Raw genomic sequence first — 10,763 nt, forward strand, 5'->3', positions numbered from 1 at the left:
AATGTCAGCCTGACATGGATGTGGGACCAGAATCAGGTCCACTTCACACTTTGCAAAAACCATCATTTTAACACCTTATGTTTCTTTGGAAATCTCTTTATCAAGTACTGACCAGATCTGAACTTGTTTAATTTGGCAGGCAAGGACCTGGGGGAAGGAGACATGGGGAGACAAAAAACAACAACAAACAACACTGCAGCCGATTCATCCCTCCTTGTTTATTCCACCAGAAATAGATTTGGCAGAGTGCATCAGGAATGAACTAATCAGCAGGGAATTAATTGGCACGACTGTTAAAAGGCAGAAACAACGTGGGGAACAAATTCATGGCTGGATGGCCGGAGGGTTCAAGCAGCCAGAGAAAGCACTGCATAGTGGAAACTGTGACTAGTAAGAGAAGTCATACAGCTGTGCTGGAGAGTCAGTGGTTGAGAACTACCCAAAAGAACTGGGGGCAAAAAGACTTGGGTGTCCTTGCAGATGGAGCTGCTTTTGAGAAGGGCTCCATTGCCCAGGCTTTCCTTCCCATAAGGCTCCCATGTGTGGGGAGAGATGATGGCTTGCTTGCAGGAGTGGGAGGGAGGGATAGGAGAGGTACAGCTGGAGGAGGCTCCACGGAAAGACTGTGGAAACATGGAAAGCAGGGAAATGAAGAGGGACACGTCACTCATTGCAAGTTGAAATGCAGAGGGGTGGTGAGGAGGAAAGGAGAGGGAGGCAGAGATTTGGAAGCCTCATCACAGAAGGACTGGCCTCAAGAGCACAGGTAACACTTGTATGCAATTCTCTGCCTTCTTTCCCGAGAATGTTGTGGGCTTTTTTCTTCCTCCGGATGAGACACATCCATGCACCCTGGAAAGAGCTTGTTGCATTGAAAGACTCTAAAGATACCTGTGGGAAGAGTCAGGAGAGGAGGGATCATATGCAGGCTGGCATGGACTTACAAGTTGGAGGATGCTACCTAGATTTCTAGAGAAAAGGAGTGTCCAGAGAGAAAGACAGAGGGAGATCAGAAGAGTGAGACAGAGGGAGATCAGAAGAGTGAGACAGAGGGAGATCAGAAGAGTGAGACAGATGGACAGACATGGAGAGTACAAGGTCTGCAGGTACCTATCCAGGGAAAGAGAGGAAACTTCTTATAAGGAGCACCAAACTCTAAATGAGAGATGACAGTAAGATATATCCTGAAAAAGATGTGCAGCCAGGTACACCTGGAGAAGAGGTAAAAGGTAGATATTACCTCCTCAAATCCAACAGGACTTTACTAATCTTATGATGTGCAGTAGATATTTGCTTTGCACATGGATGACTCTTCACTTTTATTTCTTTAGCCAGCAGCATCCTAGCTGTCCATCACCAGGCTGTCAATCAGATCCCTTTGCTCAGCAGGCTGGTCAGGCAGTTTGAGGGATTGAAGTGCTCTTTACTTTTCACACAACATAAAAATGAGCAGCGTAACTCTTAATTAATAATAATGGTCTAGTGGAGGGTGTCCCTTGCCACTGCCAGCGTGGGAGTGGAACTAGATGATCTTCAAGGTCGCTTCCAAGCCAAACCATTCTAGGAATCCATGAATCTATGCAAAACCTCCATTGGACTGAAACATGTTGCCAAGCTTGAAAAAAAAAATAATCAAAATATTGTTATTCCTACATAGCCCAGAGCTGGGTGTGCACACACACTGACAGAACAGCATAACAAGTGTGCACTACAAAAGCCACTGCAGTGGATTTCTAACAAGGACTTCTGAAACAGGTGAGATTCTAACTGGAGCACTGCGACTGGGTTAATATTGTAGGATCCAATTTTTATTCCTTTTTTTTTTTTTTTATTGCTTTTGGCATTTCTTTTTTGTGTGTGATCTTTCCACCATTACATAATACTACAAACATATGCTAATATTTATACTCCCCTGCTTTCTTCTTCTTCTTCTTCTCCTTGCTTGGAGAGCTAACAAATGCCATCCGCTTTGCAAGCAGAGCTCGCAAATACTTTGATTGTTCTGCACTTGCAGTCTGGGCAGCTTTCTCCTCTGAAATCTCTGAGTCTTGTCAGGATCCCCACTTGGGAGCTCTGGCAGCACTGGCATTAAGTGAGGAATCGTGTGCAGCTACTCTGTGGGGGGTTTTGTGAATGTGAAACAGTTTGGTTTACAGCGCCTAAACCTTCTCTGACTTTATATATAAAGCAGAACCTTTTCGTTTGGTGTGTGTGTAAGCAATATAACCTTAAAATAGTCTCCAAATGTTGCATATAGAAATACAGAGAAATTCTACTGGTCTGCAAAATATACCTTTATTATCTATTGAGATCCTTTACAAATGGAGGATCTTAAACTTACTTTGATGTTTTAAGGTCCATTGGAATGAGAGATACATTTGATGTATTTATGAGATCAAACCTGAGATCAGACTCTCTGAATCATTTAAAAGCATATTTTATTTCGCTGCACATAACTCAAGCTCAGCATCACTCTTCAGCTGTAGTTTGAAAGTAGCTCAAAAGGAACTTGAGAAAAGCATGAGGAGAACAGGTCTCAAATGAAAACCTCAAAGCTAATTTACTTTCAGTCCAATACTGCAGAAAAAAAACAAACTTCATTTTAGGTGACTGCTAACTCTAATCAACAAAATCCTTCTTTCAAAGCAAGCTTGGGCTTGAGCTAAAACACCAGGATTGTCATGCATGCATCAGGAGAGTGTATGTGTTTAGAGCAGTAAGAAGTGCAGGGAAAGGTTTCGAGCCCTCTTGATTGACAAGGGGCAGGCAAGCTCTGAATCACAATGAACAACTCACATGCCTGCAATAGGAACAGAGTGTGCTCCTCAGGCTTCAGGGAAGGGAAGGTGCTCTGAAATGAAGCTGTGTTTGGCACCAAGAGAGGATAACCTCGGCAGTTCCCCCATACCCTAGCAGGCAGCACAACCCATGAGCAGTCAATTATCACATTTGACCTCAGTGTGCCGAAGTCTGAGGCGTGTACTGAAATCTCAGTGCTCTGTTGTCATTCTGTGCTGCATGTAAGGAGGGATGGGCATTGGAAGCAGATATAGTGAAGCAGCAAGAAACAGAAAGGGGGAACAAGAGAGGGACAGAGTTCCAATCCTGGCAGCACTTCTTTGCTTTGGGGCAGGTTTTCAGGCTTGGATAGCACAACCACCAATCTCAGCAAGGCTGTGCGTGGGATATTGAGCTAGCAGAGCACTTTTATCATGTCAGAGTGAGGTATTGAGAGGTTAAAAGAAGAAAAAAACCCCAACATTGTGCAATAATGAGGTGAATAGCTCCTTCTTCATTGCTTGCAGATGAAGGGACTATCCAGTGAATCACTGAGCCTACCCTGATCCAAGGGCAGAATATGATGTAATTTTCTGACAGAGAGCATGACTTATTATTGTAATTAACAGTAACAACAACAAAGCTACTACGTTGTTGTTGTTGTTATCCTCTGGATTTAGGACAGAGCTTTCATCCAAGAGTGTGAGACAGTTTTCATTGCTTGTCAATCTATGTTCTACCCTGACAGTATTTTCCAGTGCAACTCTGCAGCAGATCTGAAAACACATTTGCAGTGGGCTTGGGATGTGGTTCCTACATCCTACAGATGACCCTGCAGACTTTTTCTGTTTGTTAGTGACTACCCATTTGCCTTCTACAATTCAACCTAAGAGAAGGACAATTGCTCAGTTTCTGTGTAAGTGTTTGAGATATGGGACTCTATTTCAAAGATGGTTCTAACTTGATGCTTACTATGATAATAAATTACAGTAGGCTCTCAGGAATGCAGAGAGCAAAGCTACAAAGAAACTGATCTGTGAGGGGCCCTACAAATAGAGCCCGTGGGTCTTATGATTCATTTTAAAAGCTTGAGGTCAAGCAGGGTGGATTTTCAGTATCAGATGTAGGTGGAATTTATCACCACCCTTCTTTTAACAAATACAGAAACATTTCAATGTCCCATCCCTGGGCTATTGAAACAGATGGGAGGTGAAAAGAGCAAGGAATGGACAGTCTTTTCAGGAAGTTTTAAACTGAGCTGGGAAGCCACACTGCCTCCTTGATGTTGGAAGCATTTTCAAATCATTTGCAATTAGAGATGGTGGTGTCTTCCCATCAGGGAAGATTAAAAAGGCATGTGTAGTGCATAGTCATTAAAAGAAAGAGAAAAAGAAGAAGAAGAAAAAAAGCTCTAAAGACTGGGGTGTTTATCTGGAAAAGCAGAGAGGCAGAGGAGCTGTGGTGTCAATGCAAATAGTTCCAAGAAGGTCCATGAAGGCCTTTCCATTATGTGCCTTGGTGATATCATCAAACCTTCTTAGAGATTTTCATTTTGGCAGCACTGAGTTGGGAGGAAGAAGAGGTGTATGTATGCATGAGATAGGAAGAAAGCAATTTATTTCCCCCCACCCCCCCTTTAAATGAATACTGCAATTAGAAGAATATTGAGTGCAAAATACATCCTGACAGGTGGAAAGTAGTATTTTTAAAGTAGCGTGACGTTTCCCATCAGTATGGCTATATTCATGCTGCTATTTTAAATAGATGGGAAAATAAATGCAGTTGCAATTAAAATACACTAGAGATTGAATGTAAGAAAGGCACAAAGTAAAAGGATTCATTTATGTATTGCTTTATCTGCTACAGCTCCCAATAACTTTTGAGGTGGCTGAATCCTTCACAGATGGTTAGGAGAGGAGAGCTATGTGAGACTCAAAAAGCAATTTAATGTCCCATATTTTGCAATGAGGTGTTCTAACTTTTGACACATGCAGCTGAGTAGGGGAATGATTTGGATTTCCTGAATACCTGCTTTCCATGAGTCCCTCCATCGCTGTGACTACAGATGACCAAAATCATTACTAAAACCCGTGAACTTGGCAATGCATTTCTTTTCTGTTTGCCATTTGCAATGTGTGCATAATTGATATTTCAGTCACTTGCTACCAGAACAGCTGTTCATGACATTAAAAAAAACCAAAGTATACCAGATTGAACAGAGAGAGGCCATTTAATTAAGACAAAGTAACAAATAAGCATGAGTAAACTGTGGTGAGATTGATCTGTTCTCTTACATTTAGAGACAGGACTTGTCCAGGAGGGCCTGTAGGTTAGCATTGACTTCCATTGGCTTGGGAATGATGGCAAACTTGAAAAGAAGACAAGGAGATAATGTGAAAATGCTCACAGCACTTCATCTACCTGTCTTGCATACTCTGTAGATGTGCTTAGGAGGAACTGACACCTAGAGCAGAGTGGATACAGCAGATGGGGAGTGGGGTTGCCTTTGAGGCTCCATCACTGGGCAGCATCTCAATTATTTCTACTGGTTAGTGGATCAGATCAAAAAGAACATTTTTTTCCATTCTGACCTCTATTAAATCCTTGACAAATTGCTTCACTGGCTTGTACTTTGCTTTCTCCAGTTGCAAAGTGGGGATGAAGCTGTTTCTGCACCTTGTAGTACCTTCTCCAGACAATGACAGAACATTTCTAACTATAAGGTGCTATCCCAATGTGGCTACATATGAAGCAAAGCTACTTTCCTGGCTGCTGCCAGTAGCTGATGCATCTGGGTACCTCTCAAAGGTACCACTCAATGGCTTGGAAAAACAAACAAACAAACAAACTAAACCAACAAACATAAAAAGCCCATAAAACCCAAACCAACCAACAAACAAACCCCATAAAACCAAAACCAACCAACCAAAAAAACCCCACCAAAGTAAGGTGATCTATACTTGTGAAAAAGAACCCTCTGTGCTTCTAGAAAAGCTAGGCTGAGCAACCTGAACAACAGTTTAAAGAAATACATCTTCAGAGAGAAATTTGTTGTGGAGGTGACAGGTGGGAGGTGGAGAAACAGAGGAAAGAGAGAAATAAAGCACTTAGCAAGATTTTTTTTTTGTCTTCACAGAGTTGGGGGAGGTCAAGGACCTGTAGAAAGCCATCATGATGACTCTTCCACTTTTCCTCTTCTTCATATTCTTGCCCTGTGCTGAATTCCAGGAGGACTTTCTGGACCAGCATCAGAAATGGGACTACAGAGAAGGCGGTAAGAGACGGTAGTGGTGAGTCAGCCTGGGAGGTCTTCAGTAACTCAGAGCTGAAGATTCACCTATTTATCTATTTTTTTTTAGCTTGGAATGAGGCAAATAGTTCTCATTCATGAGTGCTTCTTCTGATTCCTGAGTAGCTGTTGAGGTATTTGGAGAGAAAAATGGGTTTAGAAATAATTGTATGGGATATCCAGTGTCAGCAGAACACCTGGGCACCTAGAGGGCGAGAATTACACTGGATGGAGGGTTGTCTGCTTTTCAACATAGATCCTCTGTTTAATATTTGGCATTGCACTGTGACACAGCTCAAGTGATGGGGAATGGAATCAGATCACTAGCTCATGTTTTTTTGTTCTGTCACCTTTATTTTCCTGTCTTCCATGGATGTCCTGCTAACCTAGCTGACAAGGTCAACATAGAAGGCGTTAACAGCATTACTCAAACCCTTGAGAAATGGGGAAATGGTATCTTCTGGCAAATGAAGCACACACTGCTGAACAACCCAAATGCTTTACTGCCTGAGTTCTCCAGGTAATTCCCTTCATCTGCTGGTGGGATTCAGTCCTTTCCTGGGCACCCTTCCTTGAGCAGGATTCATCCGTTCTAAGATGAACTTTCAGATTGCTCAGTAGTGGGGAGATGAATCCCACTGCCTTGGTACCTATTGTGATAGCAGCACTGAATACTAGTAACCTGAATATTCTGCTGAATATTTATTGTGCAGCATTCTCAGTTGCAGTGACTGTGTTAAGAATGATTATCCTATAGAAAATGTAGGCTGCTCTTGGCACCTCGCTCCAGTCTGTGAGAACAGACTGGAAAGATGAATTGTGTTACAAATCCAGACATGGACTTGGCCACAGGGCAGGGAGAAGCAGCTGATTTGCCCTGTGATGTTTTTTATTTCAGTCTCTAACACACAGACATGAGAAAGCTGTTCACTAGTCCATGTCATCATGTTTCCTCCCTTGCACTGCAGAAAATATTAGTGATTGACCACATTCACCAAAGGTACTTCACTTTTGTATTTCATAGTATCATAGTATCAGTCAGGGTTGGAAGGGACCACAAGGATCATCTAGTTCCAACCCCCCTGCCATAGGCAGGGACACCCCACACTAGATCAGGCTGGCCAGAGCCTCATCCAGCCTGGTCTTAAACATCTCCAGGGATGGGGCCTCAACCACCTCCCTGGACAACCCATTCCAGGGCTTCACCACTCTCATGGTGAAGAGCCTCCTCCTCATATCCATCCTGAATCTCCCCACCTCCAGCTTCATTCCATTCCCCCTAGTCCTATCACTACCTGAGATCCTGAAAAGTCCCTCCCCAGCCCTCCTGTAGGCCCCCTTCAGATACTGGAAGGCCACAATTAGGTCACCTCGGAGCCTTCTCTTCTCCAGACTGAACAGCCCCAACTCCTTCAGTCTGTCCTCTGATCATCCTCGTGGCCCTTCTCTGGACCCGTTCCAGCATGTCCATATCCCTCCTGTAATAGGGGCTCCAGAACTGGAGGCAGTACTCCAGGTGGGGTCTCACGAGAGCTGACTAGAGGGGGAGAATCACCTCCCTTGACCTGCTGGCCACACTTCTCCTGATGCAGCCCAGGATCTGATTGGCTTTGTGGGCTGCAAGTGCACATTGAGAGCTCATGTTGAGCTTCCAGAAACAGAGTTGGAAAGGCAATGAACAAGAGAGGGGAGAAGGGAATACTGGGAATTACTAGAAAGTAAATATCACTTAAATCAGAACTGGTTATAAAATAAGTGGTCTTCTGCCATAACTCAGCTTTCTTTTCAGGAAAAAGAAAAAACCCAATCTGTCCACAGCCTCTAGGCATTGAACCAGTTGAAAAGGAAAGGCTAGAAAAATAAAATGGAACTAGTCAGAAGGTCACACAATGTCTGTACAAATTAAGGTTTGGGGAGGATATAGTTGATAGATTATATATGTTGGCCTTTGGCATCAAGTGGATTTCTCCCTGGCCGCCTCGTGGCTGTTATTAGCACACTGCCAGTGCTGAAATTCATTGGTGCCTAAGATTATCAGGGCCAATATTGAGTCATGCATTTGGAAAACTCTAACTTTAGTCCAGGGAGATGTAAAGAGACTATTCAGCCATATTTCCTGCAGAAGGCTTTGAATTAAGAGTTTGCTGGAGAACACATGCTGGGCTGTTAGAAATGTTGAGGACTGACAGTAACCCATGGGAATCACTGGCCCAGCCTTCATGCCTGCTCCTGGTTGACACTGAGGCTAATTAATACTAATCAACATCCAATGAGATTAGAATGAGCATAAGAACTTTATAATACCCAAAGGGAGACTGAAAGAAAACTCTTCAAAGGAAGGAACATGGTTACCTCCAAGCACACTGATGCATCAGTGCAGCCCTCACCTTGCCAAATCCTGATGTAAAAATCCTGGCTCTTCTCCTCCAGCACTCCAGGATGTGCTTAAGCAGAGGCACGTCCTGGAGTGACCTGGGGAACATGCAGGAGCCTCCCCTTCACTGGGATCCCACACATTACTGCTATCTTCTCTACCCCTGCTGGTTCCAGCTGAACAGGATTGTTTTCAGCTCCACCATTAAAGCAGAAGTGCTTTGAAGTCCTTATGGGAGCTCATAAACCTATCATTATTCAGCACCAAGCCAGATGTGCTTTGGCAGCAATGAAAAGACCACATTGCCCGTGCTGATCCTGAAGCTCATGGTTTCCTCAGTTCAGATGGGGGCATGTCAGATAAACTCCCACCACCCAAGAGGGTGGCTTTAGAAGCACCTTTGAATGGTTGCTTGCAGCCCTTTCATTGTGAAGGGACCTTATCCACCAGGAAAGACACGGCCATGGTAGGCTATTTTGCTTGCTCAGGAGCACTCCCCACATTGAGTTATTCTCCTGTATTACTCTTTCTGTAGCCTCCGCCCTTTCTCTGCAGCTGTGGACAATCTCGTGAGGGAAGTCCAGTCAATAAGGAAGAGGCTAGAAGAACTGAATGAACGTCTCACTGTCATCAACAAAACTGTCCTTCCCATCCAACTGAGTGCTCTACAGAGCCAGAGGCGTGGAAACACTCAGCTGCGGAGGCTTCCAGTGCATAGGAGAAGGTTGTATGCTCGCAGGAGACCTCAGAGGAGTTAATTCTCTACCAAAATAAAGGGGGAATCTTTGGGGTGTTTTCATCTGCTCAAGCCTCTCTCAATGGGACACTGCTAGAGAGAATAAAGTAGAGCTCATATGAGTTAGCTTTACTAAGAAGACCACAACTTCTGCATCATATTTTGCCTTTCAAACCTAGGTCTGTAGGTGAAATCTGACCCTGTTCTTCAAGGATGGCTGTTTTGTGTCCCAAGCAACATGAGTTGACAAGCTCAGTCTACTTGAGTGTGAATAACTTTAGGATATATAGTCATTCTTTCTGCTTACCAGAGGAAGCTCTTCCTACAAAGATCAAGTGACTTTCTCTCTCTGTCTTATTTTTACAGCACTCCATCTGAAACTGCTAGGGATTCTGATCTTCAAAAGTGCTGAATGCCTGATGAATGCAGAAAGATAGATTAGTACTTGGCAATCCAGCTGGGCAGGGACAGTGAGAGGAAGCTGTGGTTTAAGATATAGCTTTAACCTATTTTCCACCACTGCAAAGAATGCCCTGTTAGCATGTCCAGAGGGTGGGTGGAGTTGGATAACTTTGGCCTGTGCCTCATCTTGCAAGGCTGAAGATTTGTCAGATTCTGGGGGACTAAATCTGAATATTCACCTTCTACAAAAAAAAAAGTGGGTTTTTAGCTACCTGGAACTGGGCACTCAGAGCTGTGTTATTCAGCAGATACCTTCAGAATTTCCAGATTCTCTGAAAGATACTTCATTGCCTTCTGCCAAGGCCCTGGGAAACCAGGGCATGCTTTATTACAAAACTATTTAGATACTTAATGGCATAGATAAGTGTCTAGAAGGATTTTCCAATGTAGCTTAAGAAAAAGTTCAGTTCCCCAAACCACAGACAGTAATTCAATTGGTGTCTAATTTGTAGAGTATCTTCTCTACATGCAAGCACTGACCTCCGGACACTTCCCAACATCCTCTTAGCACAATTAATATCTGTAGAAAATGAATAACCATGCAGCCCAAGGGCTTTGGTGCCTCAGGGAGTACCGAGAATACCCTGCCTTCAGCTTGTCTTTGCCTGTGGCTTCCTGACAATAAAACTGGTGATAACAAAAACCCATGCAGAAATCAAATCACGCACTGAACAGAGGACAGAGTGGGCTTGCTCTTCAGGTCGCTAAAGGTAAGGCCAATGAAGAGATTTCCATCCAGCACTGCAGTCAACTGAATACCTGAAATCTGTTGAAACTTAGGCAGGAGAGTCAGAGAGGAAAATAAATTTTTTAAAGGTCTGGATGAAGCAATTTATGAGAACAAAAATAGAGAGTGGATTATGTTTAAATGGCTGTGGGGGCGGTTGGCATGGCAGTTGTTTTGCGAATGCTCTCCAGTCATAAACAGTGAGGATTCAGATTCGTTATTTCAGGATTTCCAAGGCCTGAGTTTATGGCAAGAAGTTCAGTGATGCTATAATACCCTCCAGAGGGAAAGGGGAAAAGCTAGTTTCATAAAATGACACAGTCTCAAGCTGTGACAGGGGAGGTTTAGGCTGGATGTTAGGAAGAAATTCTTCACAGAGAGTGATTGTCCATTGAAA

The 10,763-nt window shown here is 43.6% G+C and overlaps 1 long non-coding RNA gene across 3 annotated transcripts; it reads left to right on the forward strand.

Annotated features, from left to right (window-relative positions):
- The first annotated feature begins 545 nt into the window (after positions 1–545).
- On the forward strand, positions 546–10,282 carry LOC137443175 (uncharacterized). Of its 3 annotated transcripts, none has more exons than XR_010987830.1 (5): positions 546–766; positions 1,658–1,755; positions 5,915–6,052; positions 6,458–6,587; positions 8,977–10,282. It is a non-coding gene; the product is annotated as an uncharacterized lncRNA (long non-coding RNA). The 3 variants fall into 3 exon arrangements; XR_010987831.1 differs by lacking the exon at positions 546–766 and adding an exon at positions 962–1,106; XR_010987832.1 differs by lacking the exon at positions 1,658–1,755 and having other exon boundaries at positions 550–766.
- The last annotated feature ends 481 nt before the right edge of the window (positions 10,283–10,763 follow it).

This window comes from Melanerpes formicivorus, unplaced genomic scaffold (genome assembly GCF_026170545.1).
Source record: "Melanerpes formicivorus ecotype bairdi unplaced genomic scaffold, bMelFor1.0.p_v2 SCAF_8, whole genome shotgun sequence".
NCBI lineage: Eukaryota > Metazoa > Chordata > Aves > Piciformes > Picidae > Melanerpes > Melanerpes formicivorus.